The sequence below is a fragment of the Drosophila obscura genome, unplaced genomic scaffold, assembly GCF_018151105.1.
Source record: "Drosophila obscura isolate BZ-5 IFL unplaced genomic scaffold, ASM1815110v1 contig_209, whole genome shotgun sequence".
Classification (NCBI taxonomy): domain Eukaryota; kingdom Metazoa; phylum Arthropoda; class Insecta; order Diptera; family Drosophilidae; genus Drosophila; species Drosophila obscura.
In genome coordinates this window covers 263,485-278,554 of record NW_024542800.1, presented here as the reverse complement: position 1 = coordinate 278,554, position 15,070 = coordinate 263,485, and positions in this window count along the sequence as shown.

Sequence of the window (15,070 nt, the reverse complement as noted above, 5' to 3'; positions counted from 1 at the left end):
TGCCCTCTAGCGGAGGAGATGTAGAATATAATTGGTACATGTATAATCTACATGTTCAGTTTTTCATGACGCGGGCCCTTTCGAATGTTATTGCTCATTCACAATATATACGGCCTACGTGCGGTCGCCTCCCATTCATCCCTGCCCGTTTCTGACTCCTTATTTCACCTCGTCGTTTGCCTGTGGTTTTAGGTCTCCAATGTGCCGTCCGTGTATGCTTATTGCTGTCTCTCAGTAGCTTGCATATCACCGGTGATACGAAATCAATAATCTGGTAAGGACCGGCATACTTTGGGGCCAATTTTGCTGCGAACCCCTCAGCTGCGTTAGACAGGTGATGCTGTTTGATCCACACCCTTTCTCCAACCTTCGGCTTCCAAGCTCTCCGTCGCAAGTTATAATATCTTGCTTGATCCTGGGCTGCTCTTTCCAAATTTTACCTTACCAGCTGAAAAAGTTCCTTAAGCTTTATCATGTGTTCGTCTGAAGTGAGTGCATCCTGTCCCGTGCTTAGTGTTTCCTCATCGTACAGAGCCTTTGGCAGCCTGGGCTCTCTCCCTAGCACTATGAATGCTTGTGCGAATCCCGTGGACTCCGTGACCCTAGAGCTTACCGCCAGCATTAATTGGGGCCACTTCTCGTCCCAATATCTCTGGTCTCCTTCGGTGAATTGAGCGATCATTGTTTTCCCGTTCTGTTGGTGCGTTCCGTTGGATTTTCTTGCGGTGTGTATTGGGCCGTAAGCTGGTGTCGCACTCCCATCTGCTCCAGAAAACACCCGACTGGTGAATTGCACCCCATTGTCGGTGATCATCACCTTGGGCACGCCGAGCCGGGAATCCTCTTTGAACGCCTTTATCAGTTCTTCTTCCGTGGCCTTTCTCAGCGGCACCAGCTCGGTCCATTTTGAAAACCGGTCCACCAGCACCAATAGTATGGCATTCCCCTGTTTTGATCTGGGTAATGGTCCCACAAAATCTGCACACACCGTCGCCCATGGTTCCTCGGGTACTTTTGTCAGCATCTTCCCGGCCGCTTGCATCTGATTTGGTTTGAAACGCATGCAGGTGTCACATATTCTGACATACGTCCTCACGTTCCGTTGCATCCCCGGCCAATACCTGTCTGCTATCCTTGCCATCGGGATGTCACGGTTCTCCCTCATGACCCGCTCCCGAAGATCCTTCGGCACGCATAGCTTCCAAGCCACTACTTCTTCGTCGCCGGCCCGGTGCGGGATATGCCGGTACACTACGCCTGCCTTCTCAACATAGTCCGGGAACTTGATCGGATCCTTTCTCATATTCTCCTTGACCTTTTCTATCCATGAGAATTGCCCTTCGGCCTCCTGCCCAACGTCCACCGGTCGCCTACATCGCTCCTCCATGGTCTGTCGAGATAGCACGTCAGCCACTACGTTCAGCTGCCCCTTCCTATACGCTTTTTAGAAGTTGTACTGCTGCAACTCCAGAGCACATCTTGCCCATCTCTCTATGCTGTTGAGCCATTTCAATGCCATGTAATCGGTGACCACCTTGAAGGGTTTGAACTTTCTGATGGCCCATAAAATGACAAGGCATTCCTTTTCTGCAGCGGAATAATTTTTCTCCGCATTGTTCAGCGTCCGGCTGGCATACAAGATCACCCTTTCGCCCTTTTCTGTTTCTTTGGTGAGAATCGCTCCCAATCCATAGTCGTTGGCGTCCATCTGCAGCACGAACTTCTTTGAAAAATCCGGGCAGATTACAGTAGTCAACACGATTTTTCCTCAAGGAACAAAACGAACTTTTTCTTAAAGATTTGGGGCTTAGAAATGGTTTGATGATATTTTTTTTTTTTTCTATGGCAGAACTTTTTTTTGAAGAATTTTTGAAAACTGGTATTTTTTTGTAAAGCTTTTTTCAGAGGTAGCGCTTGTTTTTTTCACATAGCTCTAGTATCTTACGTCTGGTTGTAAAGAACTCTGCTATTTTGAAAAGATAATTAAAACAGCTAGAAGTTAAGCCCAAACACTTTGTGATTACAGCTTACCGTCTGGGAAATATAAAGCATTGAAATGCAAAAATTATGATTTTTGTGCGGTATTTTTACGAAATTTTGACTTTAAAAACTCAGGGAAAAAAATTATATCTTGTGTCCTCTATTTTTTTTTGTATAGGTGCGTTAATTTAGGTCGTTTAGGTATCGCTCATTAAAATCTATGGAGAGACTGTGGAGCTAAAATTCGTTAACCAAACCTAAAATGAACAATACAAATTTTGAGGTTGGGGCGACTCCAAGGACAAGCACGAACAGGGTTGTACATTTGGTACCTGACGCGTCCTTTGTTCCAGAGTTGGGCTCGCAACCTCAAAGGTATTTTTTTTTTTTTTTTTAGCATAAGTACCTATACAAAAAATAGGGACACAAATTTTTTTTTGCTTTTCGAGTTGTAATACCGCAAATCTAATTTTTGCATTTCAATGTTTATCCCAAGCGTAATCACAAGGTTTGGGTTAACTTCTAGCTGTTTTAATTCTTTCAAATAGCAGGCTCACCCGTGTCTGGGGGTCGTTTTTCAGCTGATCCATAATCTTTAAAAAATTTTAAATCCCTCCTATCAGAAAAAGTCGGTTTGGATCCTTGAGGAAAAAAAAAGTTCGATTTTGTCGAGTAGTGTTACCAGCCGACCCTACACGGACTCAAATGCCTTTTACTGCTCTGGTGCCTATTCCTACGTCACCTTTTTCTTCAGCAATGCGCTGGTTGATTGGTCGTTCTGTAATGGGAATGTGATTGAGATTGTCTTCTTGCGCGCTGTGTATTGTGGCGCATGCATTGTCAGAAACCTCTCCGAGTAGGTTTTAGTTAACTTTGACCCTGGAAAGTGCATCCGCTACATGGTTTCTTAGCCAGGTAGATATTTGATTTGGAAGTCAAATTCGTTCAAAGTTGATATTCCATCTTTGCAGTTTCATGTTGGGCTCTTTGAGGTTGTTTAACCTTACTAACGGCTTATGGTCGCTAAGTATTTCGAATGTTCTTCCGATCAAGTATGATCGGAAATACTTAGTTTCCCAGACAATCGCTAACAATTCTTTCTCGATGGCGGAATAGTTGATCTCATGTTCATTTAACTTTCGGCTGGCGTTGCAGATTGGCTTATGGTCCTGCGATATGATCGCACCTATAGCCATGTTACTAGCATCGGTAGTAACAGAAAACGTCTTGTGCATGTTTTGATATACGAGAATAGGGCCTGTGGTGATGAGTCCTTTTAGTCTCTCAAATGCCCCGACGTATTTCTCTTCTTTAGGATATATTATTGCTCCTTTCTTTAGTTTGAGCGTCATAGGCTTAGCTATGTTAGCGAAATAAGGAATGAACTTCCTATAAAGTCCGCATAGTTCTTGTTTAATCGAGGAGCGTTTTCCTCAATATACTTGTTCAAGGATAGGGGTGTGTCAATATCCAATAAACTAATTATATTCGATGCGAGGAAATTTGCTGTAATCCAAGAGTAATCCAAAAGTCTAAGGGGTTCAGTTAAGTACTAGCCAAAAACTATTTATTCGGTTTCTAAGTGCATGAGCACTGAGCATAAGCGGACTTCTGATGTGGTGAATTCAATTACAAATTTAATGCAAGAGCGTAACAAAGAGAGTAACAATGAGCGTAAGGTACTACAACGCGAAGATCATTTAAGTGATTATTCATTTAACTTCAAACATACATTTGAACATTTAATGATATTAAGAGTTTGACCGAACATCCCGGTCCCGTTGAAAGGATTGCTTTCAAACTATTGGAGGAATTTCCAACTTGTGTATTGGCCTGATCATGTCCTAGCGGTCCAGCTTGACGTTGTCGAGGGACCTCTTAGGCAACGAACGTAATGATTCGCCAACCAAGAGGTGATTGATTCGGGTCTGACGAGAGTGGCGATATTGGGCGCGAGTTAAGGATCGCTTCTATCTCCACTACGACGGTGCTCAGTTCTTCAAACGTAAACCTAGTGTTTGCCCATGTTCGATTCAATGTAGCAGCTTTGCGCTGTAGCGAACACAGTGTACACAGGAGCGGACAATTCGACGTGCCAAGTCTCTGGCGTTAACGTTCCAGTATTCCAAACGAATGAGAGCGACTAAGGCCTTAGATCCAGCGTGATAGTTTCGAATATGCTAGTGACGAATAAATTTCCAAACAAGTTTAGACTGGCTAGGCAGCAGCAACGGATGTTTTTGGCCGTCTAGTAGGTCTGAATATTCCAATCTTTCACCAACCTTGAAGAGCTCGAATCCATTTACGAGTTCTAAAAACAGAGTAAGAAACTTCAAACTACTCTTCAATGGTTTTTGCTTCTGAAGTAAACGAATATCTTCTGTGAAATGAGTTTGTTGAATGTTCCAAATAAGGCAGTGCGACGCAAAACGAAGCTCATCTGGTGTCGGTGAGGATGTGGTAGGCGTCGATTGCTTCCGACATCTCCTTATGAACCTTATTATACAGGCAATGAGATGAAGACTATGACTGTACGAGCTAATATTATCGACTATCTCGAGGATATAATTTTTCTCCTGTACTGCGGTAAATATACTTTTCCGCTTCTTCGAGTTGACCACGTCCATGTCAATGGCAAGCTTTTTTACTGCTGGTGGCCATTTCAACGAATCCTCCAGCAGAAATAGTGGACCAGAAAGCCAAGTCGATTTGGTTTGCTCGCTAACGTTGCAGCCTCGCGACAGAAGATCAGCTGGATTTTGATGTGTTGGTACGTAGCGCCACCAGACGTCAACTCCTGAATGTAGGAAACCCTATTCCCAACAAAGGTCGATAAAGTGATTGAGTGTTGTTGCAGCCAATGCAATACGAGCTGTGAGTTGCTCCAAAAATAAAACATGACATCCTGCCGTCGGGCTGCAAACATAACCGCGGTACCGATAGTGACGAGAGTGAATTCAAAGACTCCAAACAGTTGCTCCATGCTTTGCTTAGAGTCTGCGGAGTAGACTCGTCCCAGTCCATTTTTAACAGCCACAACTCCTGAAGAATAATCTTAGTGACTTTTTTATCCTTCTCCCCCACAAGCACCTGTCTATACATCTTAGTGACGTCAGCAGTGATGGCGAACCTATGCATTAGAAGGAAGAAGAATGTTAAAACTCATCCTGAATGGTAGGGCCGACTAAAAAAAGATCGTTAAGTAACTTCTGCGATGTTGTACGGCAAGAAGCGTCAAAAACGACTCTGAGCTTCGTCGAGGTTCTGCTTGCCTTGAGAACGAAATGGTGAGGAATATAATAAAGTGGTTCCTCCAAGTTTGGCTTCGTTACTATGGACATGTGACCAAGACTTTCATATTCCTGCATAAAAGATAGATACTGCGAGCGAATCTCCGGTAAACGAGTAAGACGTCTCTCAATGGTAAAAAATTGATTTCGAGCTGTATCGACTGAATTTCCAAGACAGTTTGGGTCTTCTTAGAATGGCAAGCGCATGACAATTCGCCCACTGGCATCCTTCTGTGTTGTATCCCTATAGTGGTTTTCACAGCGACGATGAGTTGGGAGAATTTTAGCTCTTGAATCGCCGATTGAGTCAACCTTCCATAAGTGCTGTACATTTTTGTCGATCGACTCTTCTACAGTCACCAAGCACAACGATGGCTGTATATTCTGTTGGCGTTGGTACCTCCCAGCAACAACCCAACCGAACAAAGTCTTCTGCAACGATGAGTTGGGAGAATTTTAGCTCTTGAATCGCCGATTGAGTCAACCTTCCATAAGTGCTGTACATTTTTGTCGATCGACTCTTCTACAGTCACCAAGCACAACGATGGCTGTATATTCTGTTGGCGTTGGTACCTCCCAGCAACAACCCAACCGAACAGAGTCTTCTGCAACGTGGGATGATTGGGACCAATGCGAATCTGGCCAACAGCAAGAGCTCCATAGAAGGCTTCGGTTCCAATTCGATATGTCGATCTCACTATCTGGCTGGTAGGCAATGTCAGAGGTTATTTCGAACTGGAGAGTTAGCTGATAGCCAGATGTACGCGACTTAATAGACGTCGTCGTACGAGCCTTTAGGTAAGTAAGGGTGGTGTTTTTCACGACAAAGGCGAAGTTTTTGAGCGAAGTTCTCGGTTACAAAATTAACCTGAGAACACGAATCAAGCAATGCTCTACCAAGTTTTTATTCACCTTAGGCATCCTTGACCAATACAATCGCTGCCGCTAACAGTATCTGATCCTCTGCTGCTACTTCCATGTGCGAATGTGACGCTGCTTGATAAGACTGACTAGCAGTAGGTGGCCAGGAGGGTAGCGATGATTGTGTTTCTTGTGCTGGAGTTGAGGTTTGTCCTTCTGACGATTGTGGTGTTTGTTGCGGCTGAGAGTGATGTAAGGTTGAATGATGAGTCCGATTACAGGTACGGCAACGATGAGTCGATGAGCATTGTGCCACTCTATGGCCGTTTCCAAGACAATTGATGGAGGACCGTATCACATTGTCGAACCGTTGATTGCTGTTTATAGCCTTGACTGAACGCTTTATGACCAACGAGTAGGACGATGGGTTGGGTGATTTGAATAATAGAGGTTGCCTTTCGTTGACGAAGACCGGGCCAGATGAATGGGAACTGACAGGGGTTCCAACAGCTGGATTTTAGCCAGGTCGGCAGACTTGTAGTAGCGACCTTCCACTAGGTTGGCTGACACACCCCATAACGATCTATATGAGCATAGCTTGATCAATATTCTCAGGTTTGCCGATGGATTCCAAAGAGCTGAAGATAGCGGAGGCTTAATAACCTTTTCACACCTACGACCATCCATTTCTGGGATGGTCCATAAGGTTTTGCCATTCCGAAAATTTCCCAGTTATTCCACCATTCATCTAGGATGTTCCTAATTGACAAGTTTCTGTGCGGTATTTTTTCGATAATTGTCAAATGCAACCACAAATATTTGACAGTCACAAAAAATAATCGGAATTTACTACGAATATGTAAACAATGACAGACAGGAAAATGGTAAAAACACTAACAAAACATCTGATATGCCAGAATTGTCTCAGGTACACAACTCGGTTTGTGGACTGGGATCCTGGGATCATCTGATTTATGAATGCTCTGCAAAACTCATGCATGATATTGCACACGCTATGGGCTGACAGACCACGCTTCAGTATTTTCAAAACAGATATCCATTCCAATAAATTCTCCTCGACAATGTTAGCCTCATTAGCATTATCATCCATGTCCAGAAACATGATTAGCTTGTACAAGAATATGTATTGCTGCTGAATCACATTCACAACCATTGCAATGTTATTTATATTCATTTTATTTATAAATGTTTACATATTTTTACCGCACGCAATTGGTGTGGATGGTCTCAGTGTGAATCGGTGTTTCACGTCTTTCAAAAACTCCCACCGTTCCACGGGATGGGCTCAGTGTGCAGAGGGCATTATCCACTATACTGCGAAGCTGCTGACTGTTACTCCTTTCAACAGGTTTTAATGCAAACAATGACTCGACTCCTTCTATAAAAATAAGAGTAGAATTATCATAACGTTCTTTGAGTTTTTCTAGAGCCTTCGGATAGTTTTCGCTGGTAACCTGGAATGCCTGTACTGTGTCTAACGCCGCCCCTTTAGGCAGGTCAGCAAATATTTAAACCTATGCTTTCGTTCAGATCTCCTGCTAGTTTTTGCATTCTGGATAGCTTTATTGTTATGTAGATACCTACATAACAAGTCCGCACGTCCTTCATCGTTCTGACTAAGATCTTCGATGTTAGATTAAACATGTAGAATTTTCTTGAAATACGTTTCCAGATGCTCAAGCGATAGCGAAGCTCATCAATAAAAATTCGGTTTTCCTATTTGCCTTCCACCACGGATTTGATACGAGAAATATTGCGCCTTATATTGCTCCGTTGTCGTTTCAAATTTTCGAGCGTCGTTAATTTGTGGTGTAGTGTAAGTTACACGCACACAGAAGTAGGGATTCCAAACTTAATGCACGCAACAACAGCAAGAAGGCACCAAGAGAACAAAACGAGAGGTTAATGAACCCGCGATCGATCAGTTAGCTTCTGATATGATTTTCAGCAATGTCGATGGAAACTGCGAGACGAAATGCAAGTGTAGTTTTTGCATTTGCAAATTATGTACCGACGAAACTGTTTGATAGAATATACATAAATGCGAGTTATTTAATTGTTCACAGAACTAACACAAAATGTTTGATCCAGGAGCGTTTTCCTCAATAAACTTTTTCAAGGATGGGGTGTGTCAATCTGCAATTAACTAATTATATTCGATGCGAAGAAATTCGCTGTAATCCAAGAGTAATCCAAAAGTCGAAGGGGTTCAGTTGAGTACCAGCCAAAACCTATTTATTCGGTTTCTAAGTGCATGAGCACTGAGCATAATCGGGCTTCTAATGTGGTGAATTCAATTACAAATTTAATGCAAGAGCGTAACAAAGAGAATAACAATGAGCGTAAGGTACTATAACGCGAAGGTCATTTAAGTGATTGTTCATTTAACTTCAAACATACAATTGAACATTTTATGATATTAGGAGTTTGACCGAACAGTCCTAAGAATGACTTGATTGTTTTGTAGTTTCTGGAATGGGAATCCCTGTTATGGCTGTGATCTTGTTGGGATTGGGATTACTATTCCTTCGATTGTGACTATATGGCCGAGGAACTCAGTTTCTTTTTTGAGAAATTCACACCTATCCATTTGTAGCTTGAGGTTCGCATCTCTCAGCTTGCCAAAGACTTCCAATAAAGTGGAGAAAATTACTATGACATCTAAGTATACCAGACAATCGGTGAAAATTAAGTCTTCCAAAAGATCGTTCAGGCATCTTTGGAATGTGGCAGGGGCGTTGGTTAGCCCAAAGGGCATTCGAGTATACTCGTAATGACCGTGTTTGGTAGAAATGGACGTTTCCGTGATCGAGTTGGGTTCCATTGGGATTTTATGGGAACCTTTTGCGAAGTCGATCGTGGTGAAATATTGACACTTTCCTAACTTGTCTAACTTGTCCTTTCTTGGAGTTGGAAATTTATCCTTTATAGTTATCTCGTTGAGACGGTTATCTCTTAAGTCTACGACTAGCCTGTACTTCTGTTTTCTAGAAACATCTATCTTCTTTGGGATCATTGAAATGGGGGAACAGTAAGGCGATTTCGATTTACGAATTATTCCTTGTTCAATAATTTCTTTGATTTGTTTGTTCTCCGCTTCTCCACTAGGAATGATTGGGAATTTTTTTTTCCCCCTAATGTTGCAGTGTTGTCTCTGTAATTAATTAAAGCCTTACTGGCTGTCAGATATTATCTTTCTAGCAGCATATCATGCTCAATTGGGCAGACTTTGTTGGAAGGCCTAATTATACTTTTTGTTAAATTAACTGTTCCGTTGGTGGTATGGACCTTGAGGTTTTCTGTGTTTATTGGGGCGTTCGGAATCTTTTCCTTTATGATATTAATTGATGATCCCGAATCCACAATACCTCTAAGTACTTTATTATATAAATTTAGCTTTATATAGGATCCCCCCCGGTTTCTTCCGAGGCTATTTGATGAAAATGTACATCCACTTTCTTCTGATCGCTTTTGCTTTCCCTAATCCTTTTTGTAAGTTGATTGGGCCTGCTGCCACTAACTTTGGTAGTTCACAGTATTCTGTGACTGACCTTTATTTCCAAAGTTATGAAATTCCTGGTGCAATCCAGCATTATTATTAATGTACCGAGATGTACCTGAACCAGATGGATTCTGAGTTTATAGTGTATGGTTTGTATTGCTACTGAAGTTTGGGTAATAATTCCCAGTATTCTTGTGAGCGGACTGTTGTTGTTTATGCTGTTCTTTGTTAGTATTCTTTTCTTCTATCTTGGATTCATACAAGCCTTCTTCTTGAGTGGCGTTTTTAAGTTTTGGCAGGGTTGTTATATCTTTTCGAACTAGAGTCAAAAAGGTTCTATCTGGGAGTTTAGGAGATATAACGTCTTTAATAGTATTATCTATCTATTATAATAGTCAACACGATTTTTCCTCAAGGAACAAAACGAACTTTTTCTTAAAGATTTGGGGCTTAGAAATGGTTTGATGATATTTTTTTTTTTTTTCTATGGCAGAACTTTTTTTTGAAGAATTTTTGAAAACTGGTATTTTTTTTTAAGCTTTTTTCAGAGGTAGCGCTTGTTTTTTTCACATAGCTCTAGTATCTTACGTCTGGTTGTAAAGAACTTTGCTATTTTGAAAAGGTAATTAAAACAGCTAGAAGTTAAGCCCAAACACTTTGTGATTACAGCTTACAGTCTGGGAAATAAAAAGCATTGAAATGCAAACATGATGATTTTTGTGCGGTATTTTTTACGAAATTTTGACTTTAAAAACTCAGGAAAAGTTGAAAAAAAATTATATCTTGTGTCCTCTATTTTTTTGTGTATAGGTGCGTTAATTTGGCGTCGTTTAAGGTATCGCTCATTAAAATCTATGGAGAGACTTTGGAGCTAAAATTCGTTAACCAAACCTAAAATATGGAAAAAATGAACAAAAAATACCTTTTGGAAGGTTGCGGGCCCAACTGCCCATTGGGAACAAAGGAGCGCGATCAGGTACCAAATGTACAACCCTTGTTTGTTTGCTTTGTTCTAGCTGTTTTAATTATCTTTTCAAAATAGCAGAGTTCTTTACAACCAGACGTAAGATACTAGAGCTATGTGAAAAAAACAAGCGCTACCTCTGAAAAAAGCTTTAAAAAAAAATACCAGTTTTCAAAAATTCTTCAAAAAAAAGTTCTGCCATAGAAAAAAAAAAAAATATCATCAAACCATTTCTAAGCCCCAAATCTTTAAGAAAAAGTTCGTTTTGTTCCTTGAGGAAAAATCGTGTTGACTAGTGTTATTAGCTACTAGTGTTTTTGTTTCCAAGTCTTCTATAAACTTACAAAGACTCCCGTTGAATTTGGTGAAGCAGATCTATCTCAATAGTTCCTCGTATGGTGTGTGGTTTTTGAATTCGTCGATTAGAGCTGTTTTCAACTTTAGCCAGGTGGTTGCTTGAACCATTTGTGATAATAGCTGTGCATCTTTGGTTAGCTGCACTTCAATGTCTTCAATGAGTTCTATGAACTCAGATTTCCAGCTGATCCGTCATATGCCGGCAGTTGTCGAATTAACAGTAGTGTTTGGTTTAAGTAAATTTTACTTAGGGATGATGGCAATGCCATTTTGATTTATTGGTTCACTTCACGTGAATTTCACTCAATTGTAAATTTGGTTGGTGATTTATTTAAATCGTTGCATCTTTAGTTATACAGTTTTGGTTTTGTTTAACGTTTAAGAGTTAGTATTTATCCCAGTGCTACGTTGCACCTAGGTTCTTTGGCGGATTCACTTGGGCTAACTAGATTCGCTGATCTCCAGCAATCTATTCGTTTAGATTTATTCTAATAGATCAGTACCGAAACAATAACGTTAGTGTTGTGAATCCTACCGGCTGCGCCAATAAGAATTCCATGGTTCAAAAGTTGGTTTTTTAAAAAGGATGTTTTTATTTAACCGAACTGATATAAGAACAGAGGATATGATAGCTGTTCGGGCCAGCGGCTATTTAAGCGTCTATTTCATAATATTAAATGTAGCTGTACCTATTTGTATAGGAGTATCGAAACCTAAGCTTATGTATGTCTCCAGCGTTCGGCAGTGCTGCTGCGCTCTCCCTGTTCAAGGGCGCTCTGCACCTACCGCTTCGGCTTTGCTTTGATCGGCCGTCGTGGCCTAAGTCAGTTCTATGCTAATCTCTCGCCGCATAGGTTGCATACCCAACACCCGCTTGTGTACATTTTTCTGGCCGGGCAAAAGAGCGAGTAGTTGGTTAATAAATAAATATTATACCATTGTAAATCGAAGTTCTTTAACTGATTTTGGAAAGATATAGGTGCCAAAAAAGCTTGGCATCTCAAACATTGGTGACCCCGACGTGATTTAACTCCATTTTTTTCGTTTAAAAACTATAAAAATCGAATAAGATATTCGTTGCTGTGCGGTTTAACGACAAAAAATACATTTTGTGCAAATAAGAACTGTGTAGTGCAAGTTCAGTGAGACTGCAGCCGTGTAATACTCCGTTACTTAATCGTCGAATCTCTCTTGCTTTGCGTCGCTGCAGCCGCGGCCCTTGACTTTCCGTGTCTACTATTCTCGCTCCCGTTCTGTTCGCCGTCGCTGAAGCGGTCTTACATTCTCCGTTGTTTCGTTGCATTACACCGGTTGGCATTGACAAAAAACCGAATATGGAGGAAAAAAGGCTCAGGCTTTACAAGCGTAAAGTTCAGTCTCTGCATGATCGGTTGCACCGTCTTGGCGAGTCATTCTCGGGGAATAAACTTGACAAACTAAGTGTGTCTGAAACAGATGTGCGCCTCGATATGTTGGAGGAAATGCGTGAGGAGTTCAACAAATCCCATCATGAGTTGGAATCACTGGATGAAGACGAGATTGGAAGTGAGCTGAGTGAAACCTTCGATACGCTGTTCATTTCTTTGAAAGCCTAGCTTCTCCGGTGGCTATGTGGAATATGCGGATTTTATTGCCATGTTCAATTCGGAGGAGATATCGGGATGCATGATAATCCACATGCTGCTGCAAAAACTAGATGCGAAGACTTATTTTTGTTTTGTGCTCCGCATTTTCTTTTTGTTTAACTTAAACAGCCGGTGTTTTTTATCTATAATTTAACTCTCTAACTAACTTACATTAAAATCATACTTTTACCGCGGGTGCATGCCTGATAATTGTGTAAAAACACATCTTATTTAATAAATTTTGTGCGTCGGTTAGTCGTGTGTTTGTGTTGTTGCTTTTCGTAAGTACGCCCTTTCATTACATTTAGCCGCTCTTTGTCGTAGTTATTGCCTTCTATCACTCTCTCTATCACCTAACTCGCAATAACTGTTCTTTCTCTCTCGCTCTTGTAACTTTTTGTGCAGTAACGCTCTCACTTATAAGCTGTTGCTGCAACCACTCTCCTCTCTCATCTTATTTTTACCGATTCGCTTTAAGCATTGCTCTCAGCATTTGCTCTGCACAGTGGTCTGATTGCTATTTGTTTTGAACTTTTTTTTCCCCAAAGCAAAATAAAAGCCGTCGGCTTAAAGGTGGAAAAATTTAACTTTTCTTACGCCAGGGAGATATCTTCCTTCAAGATAAGCGTCTCCCCAACTCAATTTGAAACTATTTGTTCCGCCAAGTTTTGGCCAGAGCATTTGGTGGTTAAAGAGTTTAAGGCTAAGAAAAAGAATAGGCCCCCCATTACTCTTCCTAGTATTCAGACCAGTGCTCCATCTCCATCCTTATCTTCCACCTCTACTTCCACCCATCCAAAAAACTAACTTCCTCTCTTGTAGTTACCTACCAGAATTCTAGAGGCTTGCGTAGTAAGCTCAGCACTCTTTCCCTTGAGAGTCTCGCATTCTCGTCCCACGTTATTTTGTTCACCGAGTCCAGGTTAAAGCCGAACATCCTTAGTTCCGAAGTTTTGGCAGGTCGGTACACAATTTTTAGAAATGACCATTCGTCTCGACGTGGAGGTGGATCCTTATTGCAGTGGACTCAAACTTCACGTCGGAACATTTCATGATCCAGGTTCAACAAGACCTGGAATTCCTGTGCGTAAAACTGATTCTCCCAGGCTTTTCCATTTTCATTACTTGCTCGTATATTCCACCTTCCTCGGCTATCTTAATATACGAGCATCACCTGTCCGCTTTAAAAACAGTTTCTTCCTCGCTATCAGATAAAGACCATATGATAGTTCTTGGTGATTTCAATTTGCCAGGTACTGTTTGGTCTTCGGTAAACGAGTCTAATAACCTTGTGCCCATGTCACGACATGACTTTATCGACGGCTTGCTAGACCTATCCCTGTCTCAAGTCAACCATGTGAAAAATTCCTTGGGTCGATTGCTTGATCTGTGCTTTGTCTCGGATCCGACCATAGCGTTGTTAACCCGACCCCTTCCGCTCAGTATACCTGAAGACTCCTACCATCCTACATTCGAAGTGTCAGTCGATATTGGCCCTACTGTATTGGATCGAATGGGTAGGCTATCTGAACGTGTCTGCTGCTTTCGTAAAGCCGAGTTTACGAAGCTTAATAACCTCATTAGTGATTTTGATTGGTCCGCTCTGTATTTGTGCACTGACGTTATAAAAGGCACAAACATTTTTTACAATGTACTTGACACATTTTTTGATTCTTGTGTCCCACTTTCTTGTCCGGTTAGATCTGGAAAGCCTCCTTGGTGTACCAAAGAGTTATCCAGTATACAAAATTTAAAATCAAGACTTTATAAAAAATTTCGAGAAGTTGGTTCTCCCTCTTCTCTTTCTCACTATGTAATAGCTCGGTCAAATTTCTCCGTTCTTAACGCTCAATGCTATAAAAACTACCTATCTCGATGCAGGATACGATTTTCACAGGACCCTAAACAGTTTTACAGCTTCGTAAATAGTAAGCTTAGAACGTCCGCACATCCATCCTCGTTATCTTTTCTCAATATGTCAGCACACAATGATCAGGCAATTGCCGATCTTTTTGCCAAATTTTTCCAAGCAACCTATTTTCATGAAAGCTACTCTGGTCAGCCGTATCCATACAGTTTACCAAGGTCGAATGGCATCTTCAGCCCCTTGTTAAATGAAAGCTCACTGCTTCATGATCTTCGTCTAGTTAAGCCGGTGTTTTCACCAGGTCCCGACGGAGTTCCCGGCTGTGTACTTAGGTACTGTGCCGACGCTCTGTGTGGACCCTTGCTTAAACTATTATAACTATAACTAACTATTATTATATAATATAACTATTATAACTCTTCATGCTTCCCCCCCATCTGGAAGGAATCTTTTATTATTCCGCTCCATAAGAAAGGTAGCAAGTCTGATGCAAATAATTATAGAAGTATATCTAAGTTATCCGCTGTTCCTAAAATGTTTGAAAAAATTTTAACTCCGCACTTGCAACATCTCTGCAAATCACTTATATCTCCGTCCCAGCAC